The following is a 13,935-nucleotide window of genomic DNA, read 5'->3' on the forward strand; positions in this document are numbered from 1 at the left end:
TGGAGAAATTGTTTGGCTAACTGGTAACAATTAAACTGCTTCAATACTTGCTTCAGTTGCTACTGTAATTCCTGAGGTTGGTGAGTGCAATTGTCATAAAGGTATTTAGTACAGTGTTGCTTGTGCTCAAGACACAACAACTGAGGAAAAACAGAGCATAAAAAAATAAACACATAATTTTAAAAAATGGGTAGATCAAAAACAAATAAAACTGCTACTGAATGAAAACAAGAGCCCAGAAGAAACTACAAATCAGCCAGAAGTAACCATAGATAAGAAAAGTATGCAAGCAATAATAAACTTATTAATCACAGAAATGAAAACAACATTGGAGGAAAGGAATGGCAGTATTAGCGAAACAACAGTTGAGACCCCCCAAGGAAAATACTGATTATCTTGAGGCAATTAGAGATCTGAAAGCGGAAATAGCTGTAATGAAGAAAGAAGCTGAGGCAAGGGAAAGCAGACTAACAGAATTAGTCAGACAGAGAATGAGTTAGAGAAAATGAAGAAAGAGGTGAAAGAGCTTAAAAAGAGATTGAGAGATACTGAAAACAGCAACAGAGACATATGGGATGATCTCAAAAGAAGTAACATTCATATAATTGGCCTGCCAGAGGAAGAAAGAGAGGAAGGGGAAACAAACATTCTAGAGGAAATAATAGAAGAAAACTTCCCAGACCTGAATAACAGAAAGGACATCAAGATTCAAGAGGCCCAGAGAGTTCCAAACAGAATCAACCCAGACCTGAGGACACCCAGACACATCATAGTCACAATGAGAAGAAGTAAGGATAAAGAAAGGATCCTAAAGGCTGCAAGAGAGAAACAAAAAGTCACATACAGGGGAAAACCCATAAGATTATCTGCAGACTTCTCCACTCAAACTCTAAAAGCCAGAAGAGAATGGCAAGATATATATCGAGCCCTGAACGAAAAAGGGTTTCAACAAAGGATAATATATCCTGCTAGACTTTCATTCAAACTAGATGGAGGGATCAAAACCTTCTTAGACAAACAACAGTTAAAAGAGGCAACCATCACCAAACCGGCCCTGAAAGAGGTTCTAAAAGACCTCTTATAAACAAGAGCATCACTATAATACTTGCAATATATCAGAGCAAACAAAAAAATTTTTTGAACTATGGCACTACAATACATTAAATCCATAATATCAATAAATGTCAATGGCTTAAACTCACCCATCAAAAGGCACAGGGTGGGGGGATGGATCAGAAAACATAACCCAACCATATGCTGCTTGCAAGAATCCCATCTGTCACAACAAGATAAACACAGACTTAAAGTGAAAGGATGGAAAACTATCATACAGGCTAACGGACCACAAAAAATGGCAGGAACAGCCATTCTCATCTCAGACACAATAGATTTTAAATTAAATCAAGTAATAAAAGATAGGCAAGGACATTACATAATGATTAGAGGATCAATCATCCAAGAAGATTTAACAATTATTAACATCTATGCACCCAATGAGGGACCATGTAAATATGTCAAGCACTTACTGAAAGAATTTCGAAAATACATCAATAGTAATACAATAATAGTGAGAGACTTCAATACCCCACTCTCACAATTAGACAGATCAACAAAGCAGAGAACCAACAAAGATACAAGAGAATTGAATAAAGAGATTGACAGACTAGACCTCTTGGACATTTTCAGAGTCCTTCACCCCAAAAAACTGGAATACACCTTCTTTTCAAATCCACATAACACATACTCAAGGATAGACCACATGTTAGGCCACAAAGACAGCATCAATAAATTCAAGAACATGGGAATCATCCCTAGTATCTTCTCAGACCACAGTGGAGTAAAACTAACATTTAACAACAAAAAGAAAATTATTAAAAGTCACAGAATTTGGAAACTAAACAAAACACTCCTTAAGAATCACTGGGTCAGAGATTCACTCAAGCAGGAAATTCAAATGTTCCTAGAAACAAATGAAAATGAAGACACAAGCTATCAAAATATTTGGGACACAGCTAAAGCAGTACTGAGAGGGAAACTTATAGCCATACAATCACATATTAAACAACAAGAAAAAGCTCAAATGAACGACCTTACTGTACACCTCAAGGACTTAGAGGAAGAGGAACAAAGGACCCTAAAGCAACCAGAAGGACATAAATCACTAAAATTAGAGCAGAAATAAACAACATCGAAAATAAAAGAACCATACAAAAGATCAATGAAGCCAAATGTTGGTTCTTTGAAAGATTAAACAAAATTGACAAACCCCCTAGCCAGACTCACCAAACAAAAAAGAGAGAAGACTCAAATTCATAGAATTGTAAACGATGCAGGAGATATCACAACTGACACCACAGAAATCCAGAGAATCCTGTGAAACTTCTATGAAGAAATATATGCCACCAAGCTAGAGAATCTGGAAGAAATGGAACAATTCCTAGAAGCATATGCCCTTCCAAAACTGAACCAAGAAGAACTACAAAATCTAAATGCACCAATCACAGAAACCATTATTAAGAACCTCCCCAACAACAAAAGTCCTGGACCAGATGGCTTCACAAATGAATTCTACAAAACTTTCAGGAAACAGTTAGTACCCAGACTTCTTAAGCTTTTCCATAAGATTGAAGAAACAGGAACACTCCCTTCCACCTTCTATGAAGCCAACATCACCCTGATACCAAAAGCTGATAGGGACAGAACAAAAAAAGGAAAACTACAGACCAATATCTCGGATAAACATAGATGTCAAAATATTAAACAAGATCTTGGACAACCGGATATAGCAGCATATCAAAAAGATTGTTCATCACGACCAAGTGGGATTCATCCCAGGAATGCAAGGCTGGTTCAACATCCATAAGGCAATCAATGTCATTCACCACATCAATAAAAGCAAAGCCAAAAACCACATGATTATCTCAATAGATGCAGAGAAAGCCTTTGACAAAATCCAATACCCATTCATGCTCAAAACTCTACAAAAAATGGGAATAGATGGGAAATTCCTCAAGATAGTGGAGTCTATATATAGCAAACCTACAGCCAACATCATACTCAATGGACAGAAGCTGAAAGCATTCCCCCTGAGATCGGGGACTAGACAGGACTGTCCACTATTACTCTTCAACATAGTATTGGAAGTTCTTGCCATAGCAATCAGGCAAGAGAAAGGAATCAAAGGAATACAGATTGGAAGGGAAGAAGTCAAGCTCTCACTATTTGCAGATCATATGATAGTATACATAGAAAAACCTAAAGAATCCAGCAGAAAACTACTGGAAGTTATTAGGCAATATAGCAAGGTATCAGGCTACAAAATCAATGTACAAAAATCAGTGGCATTTCTTTATGCAAACACTAAATCTGAAGAAGAAGACATCCAGAAATCACTCCCATTTACTGTTTCAGCAAAATCAATCAAATACCTAGGAATAAAGTTGACCAAAGAAGTGAAAGACTTGTATGCTGAAAACTATGAGTCACTACTCAAGGAAATAGAAACTGATACCAAGAAATGGAAAGATATCCCATGCTCATGGATTGGAAGAATAAATATCATCAAAATGAATATTCTCCCCAGAGCCATATACAAATTTAATGCAATACCCATCAAAGTTCCACCAAGCTTCTTTAAGAGAATAGAACAAACACTACAATCATTTATCTGGAACCTGAAAACACCTAGAATTGCCAAAACCATCTTAAGGAAAAGAAACAGAAATGGAGGCATCACACTCCCAGACCTTAAACTATATTATAAAGCCATCATCATCAAACAGCATGGTACTGGAACAAAAATAGGCACACAGACCAGTGGAACAGAATTGAAAGCCCAGAAGTAAATCCCAACACCTATGGGCATCTAATATTTGATAAGGGGGCCCAAAGGATTAAATGGAAAAAGGAGGCTCTCTTCAATAAATGGTGCTGGGAAAACCGGGTTGAAACATGCAGAAGAATGAAATTGAACCACTTTATCTCACCAGAAACAAAAATCAACTCCAAATGGATCAAAGACCTAGATGTCAGACCAGAAACAATCAAATACTTAGAGGAAAACATTGGTTTCCCACCTACACCTCAAGGACATCTTTGATGAATCAAACCCAATTGCAAGGAAGACTAAAGCAGAAACAAACCAATGGGACTACTTCAAATTGAAAATTTTCTGCACATCTAAAGAAAGTATTAAACAAACAAAGAGAACCCTCACAGAATGGGAGATCATCACATGCCATACATCAGACAAGAAACTAATCACCAAAATATATAAAGAGCTCAGCAAACTTAGCACCAAAAAAGCAAATGACCCCATCCAAAAATGGGCAGAGGTTATGAACAAAACATTCACCTCAGAGGAGATCCAAAAGGCTAACAAACATATGAAAAACTGCTCTAGGTCACTGATTGTCAGAGAAATGCAAATTAAGACAACACTAAGATACCACCTCACTCCTGTAAGAATGGCATACATCAAAAAGGACAGCAGCAACAAATGCTGAAGAGGATGTGGGGACAGAGGAACCCTTTTACATTGCTGGTGGGAATGTAAATTGGTATAGCCTCTGTGGAGAGCAGTCTGGAAAACTCTCAGAAGGCTAGACATGGACCTTCCATATGATCCAGTAATTCCTCTCCTGGGGTTATACCCCAAGGACTCCATAACAAACAACCAAAAAGAGGTGTGTACTCCTATGTTCATAGCAGCACAATTCATAATAGCTAAAACCTGGAAGCAACCCAGGTGCCCAACAACAGATGAGTGGCTGAGAAAGCTGTGGTATATATACACACTGGAATACTATGCAGCTATCAAGAACAATGAACCCACCTTCTCTGACCCATCTTGGACAGAGCTAGAAGGAATTGTGTTAGTGAGCTAAGTCAGAAAGATAAAGATGAGTATGGGATGATCCCACTCATCAACAGAAGTTGAGTAAGAAGATCTGAAAGGGAAACTAAAAGCAGGACCTGACCAAATTGTAAGTAGGGCACCAAAGTAAAAACCCTGTGGTGAGGGGTAGACATGCAGGTTCCTGGGACAGTGGGGGGTGGGAGAGGGTGGGAGGGGTGGGTCATAGTCTTTTGGTGGTGGGAATGGTGTTTATGTACACTCCTAGTAAAACGTAGTCATATAAATCACTAGTTAATAATATGAGAGGGGGAAAATTAATTGTATGTCTCAAAGTTTTTCAAAACACAAACTGAATTTTTTAAATATATAGGCTGTGTAACTGATATGCAGACTCAAAAGCCTAGACCAAGTAGATCAGAAGCAACCAATAGCACAAGATACTGGGTACTGTACAGCAAACCCTAACAAAAGGACTTTTCAAAGTTAACCCAATTACCAATTAATGTGATGATAACATTAACTAACAATTGTCTTTTTGAACCCTAAGACAGCAGGAACCTCACATCTCCACTATAGAGCCTCTACTTCCCCCAGTCCTGGAACCCTTGGATAGGGCCCACTTTCCCGTATGCCTCTCCCAATCCACATCAAATATTATTGCATCTGCCGATCACAACCTAACCAACGCAACAATTGACACCTCAACATGCTTCACTTCAGACTGTGTCCAGAGACTTCACGTGTGGAATGACAACCCTTCAGCTTCATTACTCAGGTGAGACCTTTCCTTTCATAGTATACTCTAATTCCATCTCAGGTGGTTCACTTTCTAACAAAGTCCCAAAACCTAGATATACACCAGTTTCTGTGAGAGAGAGCATATGTTCACACGTATCCATAAACTACTGCAAAATATATACCTGAAAGCAGAAGTACACTAGAGTTTGCAGTGGGTATTCCCCTAACACTTCCTCTCCACTATTCCAAGCTTTGGGTCCATGATTGCTCAACAATTTGTTTGGCTTTGTATGTTAACTCTCTTTTCAGTCACCAGGTTTCAGATGTCATCAGGATGCTGGCCAGGCTTCCCTGGACTGAAGACCCCACCAATGTGTCCTGGAGCTCTGCTTCCCCAGAGACCCACCCTACTAGGGAAAGAGAGAAGCAGACTGGGAGTATGGACCGACCAGTCAACGCCCATGTTCAGCGGGGAAGCAATTACAGAAGCCAGACCTTCCACCTTCTACAATCCACAATGACCCTGGGTCCATACTCCCAGAGGGATAGAGAGTGGGAAAGCTATCAGGGGAGGGGGGTGGATATGGAGATTGGGTGGTGGTAATTGCGTGGAGTTGTACCCCTCCTACCCTATGGTTTTGTTAATTAATCCTTTCTTAAATAATAAAGAAAAATAAAGAAAGAAAGAAGAGATGAGAAAATCCTTATCTCAAGTATTTTTGCGGTCCCTAGTAACTCTATTTAGAAACCTAGCAAAAAGAAACATCACGTGAGTGACCTGCTACAGTGCTGAACAACCTCAGCAGAGTTGTCAAATGTTAGAGAATTTTACCTTAGATATGGCAATCACTAGGTGATTAATGTAATCAAAGACCAATCCAGTGACCTTTGTGTTTCACTTATTAGACATTCTGATCATTACAATCAAAAAATGAAGCCACCCTTCAAAATGTGAGTCAACATTGCTAGGGACTGCCCCATTCTCTGAAGGGAGGTTTGGTCAACATACTCTGCCACTCAAGGAAGACAGGTCCTGCACAGAGTGCAGCCTCCAACGTTCCTAGCTGTGACTACAGAAGCGAGCTCAGACCTACAGGGATGCAGAGATTACACAGGTTCCTGTGCTGAATATGGGCCCCAGATCAAATCAGTGGGGCTTACAGTTGTCAATATTTATATACTTTCCCCATATTTGGGAACTACTCTAGCCCTGACACAGCTTTCTAGTCCTATTTCCATCTCTGACACCATCTCCCCAGACAATACTTTCAGACCACCTCCATGTTAGCTGTCAGGCTCAGGCAAAAATTAGTAAAGTCATGGGCCCCTTAGAGTATACCTAAAATAGATCTACTAGCCTCTTCCAAAATGGGGACCCCAAATCTCATCTGCTATAGTCTTACCTTTAGATTTCTGATTATTGAACAATTTGTTCTGCTTTATATCTAAATGCTTTTTCAGCCACCAAGTTGCAGATGCTACCATGATGCCAACCTGACTTCCCTGGACAGATGACCTCACCAATATTTCTTGGAACCCCACCTCTCCAGACCCCACTAGGGAAAGAGAAAGTCAGGCTGGGATAATGGGTCAACCTGCCAACACCCATGTCCAGCAGAGAAGCAATTACAGAAGCCAGACCATCCACTTTCTGCACCCCATAAAGATATTTGACCCATACTCCCAGAGGGATAAAGAATAGGGAAAATACCAATAGAGGATAGGGGATACAGAACTCTGGTGGTGGGAATTGTGTGAAATTGTACCCCCTCTTATCCTATGGCCTTGTCAATCATTATTAAATCAATATAAACTTTTTTTAAGATTCAAAGATAAAAGAAAAAAAAGAGAAAGAAATATGCCCCCCCAAGAAAACAAGACAGTGGACCCAGAACTTGGGCTAACTTTACCATCAAAATATTTTTAAAACATTCTATTATTTCAAGACAATGTTTGCTTTAAACCACTTTCACTTCTGTCCTTAGGAACCAGATAAATAGAAGCTATGTACTGACATTCTCATTTTCAAGTCCCCAGTGGGTTTCATTGTCACAGTCACCTGGGGTTATCAAGTTGCTTCCTTTACAATTGCTGGCCAGACGAGGCCGAGAACAGGCTATCATAGCTTCGCACATTCTACTCTAGTTGGAACAGAGCTGACTCATTCTTCAAGCCAGAACAAAGGCTGGTATTGATTTCTCCATGAGCAGCAGTGTTTAACTCTTATGCTTTCAGCCTAAGGGACCCTGGAAACTTCAGGTATTTTTCTTAGAAGAGAGTAAGCCATCCTTCTCTCTCTTGGACTGGGAATGTTTATCCCCTAGGTATCTCAGATCTGTAGCAGAAATCACCATTCATTAGCTGAAAGGCCATACTGATGGGAAAAAAAATTGCAATGTATTCTGTATTTACCAACATTGTATATTCTCACCAGCTCTTGCTTGCCTTACTCTTCAACCAGAAGTAATCATTCTGTTCCACAAATTGCCCAGATCAAATTCAGAAATATGTAATACCCTCTAAGAAATGTACAAGATAACAAAGTTAACACAGGGCATTAGGGTCCATTGACTGATACAATCCTCCATCAGAGATAAGGCAAGGATATTTCATACCTACTTATTTTACAGATGAGATCATTGATTCAATAAAGCATTTAGTGAGTTGAAACTAGCTTCCCTAGTTCACAGGGATCTATTCTTCCTACTACTTTTTTTTAAAGATGTTTACCTTATTTCCATGAAATAGAATTATTTGAAACAAAAATTATTTGTTTCCTTCAAACTTAACCAATTTTAGCTCATATCTAGTAAATTTTACATAAAAATATCCACATGTATATGACAATATTTTGCATAAAATATTTGGCATATGTATTTGAGATGTGTATCTATTTCTTGTGATCATGGTTTACTCCCCTGCCAGGTAAATACTTTCTATTTCTCAACTCTGTACTTTCCCATAAAAAAGTCTGAAAATTTTGTTCTCCTCCTCACCAAACATTGTTAGTTTTGAGAAATAGTTATCCAACACCTAATATAAACCTTACAATAAATTTTTCTCAAAATTTCTCATAAAATAATGATAAATCATTATTTTTTTTGCCACCAGGGTCATCATTTGGTGCCTGCATGACAACTCCACTGCTCCTAGAACTCATTACATTTTCTTTCTTTCTTTCTTCCTTTCGTTCTTTTTTCTTTTCTGACAGAGACAGAGAGAAATAAAAAAGGAGAAAGAAGGGAGAGAAGAGCACAGAGACAGGCACTTGCAGTTCCACTGTTCATGAATCTTCCCCAGGTCCTCATACATGGTAACATGTGCACTCTACTGGGTGTGACATAGTCTGACCACTAGTTAATACTACTTAGCCTGTTCTATTCTTTTTTTTTTCAGTGATTTAATATTGATTTACAAGATTGTAAGATAATAGAGGTATAATTCCATACAGTTCCCACCATCAGAATTCTGTGTCCCAACCCCTTCACTGGAAGTTTCTCTACTATTTATCCCTCTGGGAGTATGGACCAGACTTCTTCTTGGGGTTCAGATGGTGGGAGTTCTGGCTTCTATAATTGCTTCTCCACAGGATATGAGCACTGGCAGGTCAATCCCAGCCTGTCTCTATCTTTTCCTATTGGGTAGGGCTCTGGTGAGCTTCCAAGATACATTGGTGAAGTCTGTCCAGGAAAATCAAGATGTCATCATAGTAGCATCTTCAACTTGGTGGCTGAAATTCACCAAAGAACTGTTATCTCTCCACAAAAGTCCACTGGACTCCTTCTACCCTTGCTATCCACACACCTATTCCAAACTCTCTTGCTAATCTCGGTTTTATGGCCAGAGATCAAAGTCTTGAAATTTTTTTTTTTTATTTTACTTATCCCTTGCTTTGTTTCTCAGTTTTATCCATATGAGAGCATTCGGTATTTTCACTTTATATACATCCCTTTAGTATTTCCTATAGGAGGCTCCAGGAAGCTAATGAAAGTTGGAGCCATGGAAAAGTTTCAAAAGGAACTATGGCAAGTAGCTCTTGTCTCAGATACAGCATCAAGGCAGACAAAGAAGTTAGAAGAGATGTTCCTTGATCTAACTCTCCCTCTACATATTGTGATTGCTCCTCATTAGCAAAATCCAACAATGAAAGAGAGAGTCAGCAAAGGAGAGTTTGGGAGGTGGTGGCGAATGTATTGTGCAACTTTAGAGGCAACTTTGCAGAGTCTAAAATACGATTAAAAAAAAAAAAAAAAAGTCCTTTGGCAGACAACCCCACCAAAAAGTCCTGGAGCCCTGCTTCCCCAGAGCCCTGCCCTACTAGGGAAAGAGAGAGGCAGGCTGGGAGTATGGATCGACCTGTCAATGCCCATGTTCAGTCAGGAAGCAATTACAGAAGCCAGACCTTCCACCTTCTGCATCCCACAAAGACTTTGGGTCCATACTCCCAGAGGGTTAAAGAATAGGAAAGCTATCAGGGGAGGAGAGGGGATACGGAGTTATGGTGGTGGAAATTGTGTGGAGTTGTCCCTCTCTTGTCCTATGGTTTTTGTCAGTGTTTCCTTTTTATAAATAAAAATTTTATAAATAAATAAACAGAAGATCTTATAAGCAGAATTTAGAAGCATACCAACACCTATAGATATGGGGACTTACTTCTGGGATCTCAATTCTATTCCACTGGTCAGTGTGTCTATTCATGTTCCAGTACTAAGCAGTTTTGATGACAATGCCCTATAGTACAATTTGAGATCTGGGAGTGTGATGCCTCCAGTTCTGTTCTTTCTTCTCAAGATTGTTTTGACAATTCTAGGTCTTTTCTGGTTCCAGATAAACATTTGTAGCATTTGTTCTTTTCTCCTAAAAAATATGGTTGGGATCTTGATGGTGATAGCATTAAATTTGTAGATGGCTCTGGGTAGTATATTCACTTTGATGATGTTAATTCTTCCAACCCATGAACATGGAATATCTTTCCACTTCTTTGTCTCTTTTTCAATTTCCTTGAGTAGTAACTCAATTTTCAGTATACCAGTTTTTCACTTATTTGGTTAGGTTTATTCCTAGATACTATATTGGGTTTTTTGTTTGTTTGTTTGTTTTTGCTATAGTAAAAGGAATTGATTTCTGGATTTCAGCTTCTTCTAACTTAAGTGTTTGCATAGAGGAATGTCACTGACTTTTGAATGTTAGTTTTGTAGCCTGACACATTAATGTATTGCCTGATGATTTCCAAAAGCTTCTTGCTGTATTCCTTAGGTTTTTCTATGTATACTATCATTTCATCTGCAAATAGGAAGAGTTTGACTTCTTCTCTTCCAATCTGTATGCCTTTAATTCCTTGCTCCTGCCTGATTGCTATGGCAAGAATTTCCAACACTACGTTGAATAGTAATGGTGATAGTGGGCAGCCCTGTCTACTACCTGATTTGAGGAAAATGCTTCCAGTTTTTCACCACTGAGTATGATGTTGGCTGTAGGTTTACTATACATAGACTCCACTATCTTGAGGAATTTTCCATCTATTCCCATTTTTTGTAGCTTTTTGATCATAAAGGGATGTTGGATTTTGTCAAAGGCTTTTTCTGTATCTATTGATATGACCATGGGGTTTTTGGTCTTGCTTTCATTGGTGTGGTGGATCATGTTGATTGATTGATACATATATGAAACCAACCTTGCATGCCTGGGATAAACCCCACTTGGTCATGATGAACAATCTTTTTAAGAGACTGCTGTATCTGGTTGGCTAGAATTTTGTTCAATATTTTCGCATCTTTACTCATCAGAGATGGGTCAAGGAAGACTACACTAATTAGTTGCTCAAATTTCTAAACCTAGTTGGGGATAAGGTATGCCTTATTATATGCTGCTTTAGTCTCTCACTTTTCCACTATTAAAATGTGTCACACACATAATGAAGTAATTAACAAAGCATCTTCCCTAACCCAGTATTATAGATTCAGCTTTGCTCCTTCTCCTTCAGAACTTAATTCACAGTTTGGAAGGTTCTAGGTAGAGCTTCAGAAATTATATTGCATAAAGAAAAGAATTATCCCAGGGCATATATATATATATATATATATATATATATATATATGTAGATACAGATGTAAAAGTAGATTGTACATAGAAATATATGTGCACATAGAGTTATACCCCTCTTATCCTACAGTTTCTGTCAGTATCTCTTTTTTATAAATAAAAATTTTTTAAAAGAAATATATGTGCACACATATATGTGCTATATCAAAAAAGATTTTATTTTGTGTCAATAAGAAACCACTTACAGTTTCCCGGATCAATTAGGAATACCAAAGGAGACCATCTGGGACCACAACAAGACAGGACTAGAACAGCTACAGGAACCCACCAAATCACCGGTGAGTGCAAACACACATTGCTGGTGACAGAGAGGAGCCTAGGGAGAGACTAAGTGGCTGGTAACAGTCCGGCGGTTTATCAGTTGAGACACCACCTCCAGTCTGTTCCACCAACAAGAGGACAGCTGAAGGGAGGAAAGGACTCCCCAGAGACTCACCAAGTGCAACTCTGAGTCTCCATTGCTACTGCCCTCAGAATCTGCAGCAGCAGCAGGGAGGGACACTGGAGAGATCTAACCAGGAAACTCAGGAGAAGACCTATACCTCGGTGGCATAGCTGTAGGGCTGTGAAAGTCTCTTTGCATAACCACTGGACTATCTCTGCCACACCCTGCCTTATCTCTTGGTCAGGAGTCTGTGATTAAGCTAAGAAGCCTACTTATAGTTTAGAAGCCCTCAGGCTCCCATAGCCTACAGAGAAAAAAAAAAAAGAGGCCTTTAAATCACTGAGCTCCAACTCAGGGATTAAAATACTACTGAAACAACTGTCAACTTCCATCACTGTGAAGCCTTTAATTACTTTATTTAAACACAAGTCAATCCAGGAAATAGTGATCAGTAATTTGAAAAGTACTAAGAGAGTACTAAGAACTCATAACATAATATATAAAATGGGTAAACCAACAAGAAGAAATATTGGAGAAACTAACCAGGACAAAAGTCCAGCTAAAAGCCCCCCAAAGGGCGAAGCACAAAATAACGAGTTCAACATCCAAACATCAGCTAAGGAAATAATCACAAGAGTTAGTAAAGAGTTTGAAAGAATTGTAATCAGAAATACAGGAACAACAAATGAGACTCTGGAAGAAAACACTATCTCAAGGTTATTAGAAATCTGATAGCTGAAATAGCTGAGCTAAGAACACAACTAGCTGAACAAGCTAAAACAGTATCAGAACAGGGAAACAAAATAGATGAACTCCAGAAAACAGTAGAGGGCAGAGAGAATAGAATCAATGAGGCTGAAGACAGAATTAGCAAGATCGACGATGAATTAGAGACAACTAAAAAAGAAGAGATCTCAAAAAGAGATTAAGAGATGCTGAAAACAACAACAGAGACCTATGAGATGACTTCAAAAGAAACAATATACGCATTATTGGCTTACCAGAGGAAGAAAGAGAGGGAGAGGAAGAAAGCATTCTTCAGGTCATAATAGCTGAAAACTTCTCTAGTCTAGACAACATCAAAGACATAAAGATTCAAGAAGCCCAGAGGGTCCCAAACAGAATTAACCCAGAATTAACCCAGAATTAACTCTGTTAAAGACACCAAGACACATCATATTTAGAATGGAAAGGAATAAGGATAAAGAAAGGATCCTGAAGACTGCAGGAGAAAAACAAAGAGTCACCTACAGAGGAAATCCCATAAGATTAGCAGCAGACTTTTCCACACAAACACTACAGGCCAGAAGAGAAACCACTTACAGATTTTTTCCTCAGCGAGACTTTTTTGTTTTTGTTTTTTTAATTTGTATTTATAAAGTGGAAATATTGACAAGACCGTAGTTTAAGAGGAGTACTTTTCCACAAAATTCCCACCACCAGAGTTCTGTGTCCCCTCCTCTCTCTTGAAAGCTTTCCTACTCTTTATCGCTCTGGGAGTATGGACCCAGGGTCATTATGGGGTGCAGAAGGTGGACGATCTAGCTTCTGTAATTGCTTCTCTGCTGGATATGGGCATTGTCAGGTCAATCCATACTTACAGCCTGTCTCTCTCTCTCTCTCTTTTTCCCTGGTGGGGCAGGACTCTGGGAAGGCAGGTTCCAGGACACATTAGTGGGGTCATCTACACAGGTAAGTCAGGTTGGCATCACGGTATCATCTGGAACCTGGTGGCTAAAAAAGAGTTAAGAATAGAAAGCAGAACAAACAGTTGACTAATCATGAACTGCAAGAATGCTGCAGATGAAAATGTGGGGTCTCCAATTTGGAGAAATCTAGTAGGTCTATTTTA

This window comes from Erinaceus europaeus, chromosome 2, assembly GCF_950295315.1.
Source record: "Erinaceus europaeus chromosome 2, mEriEur2.1, whole genome shotgun sequence".
Taxonomy (NCBI): domain Eukaryota; kingdom Metazoa; phylum Chordata; class Mammalia; order Eulipotyphla; family Erinaceidae; genus Erinaceus; species Erinaceus europaeus.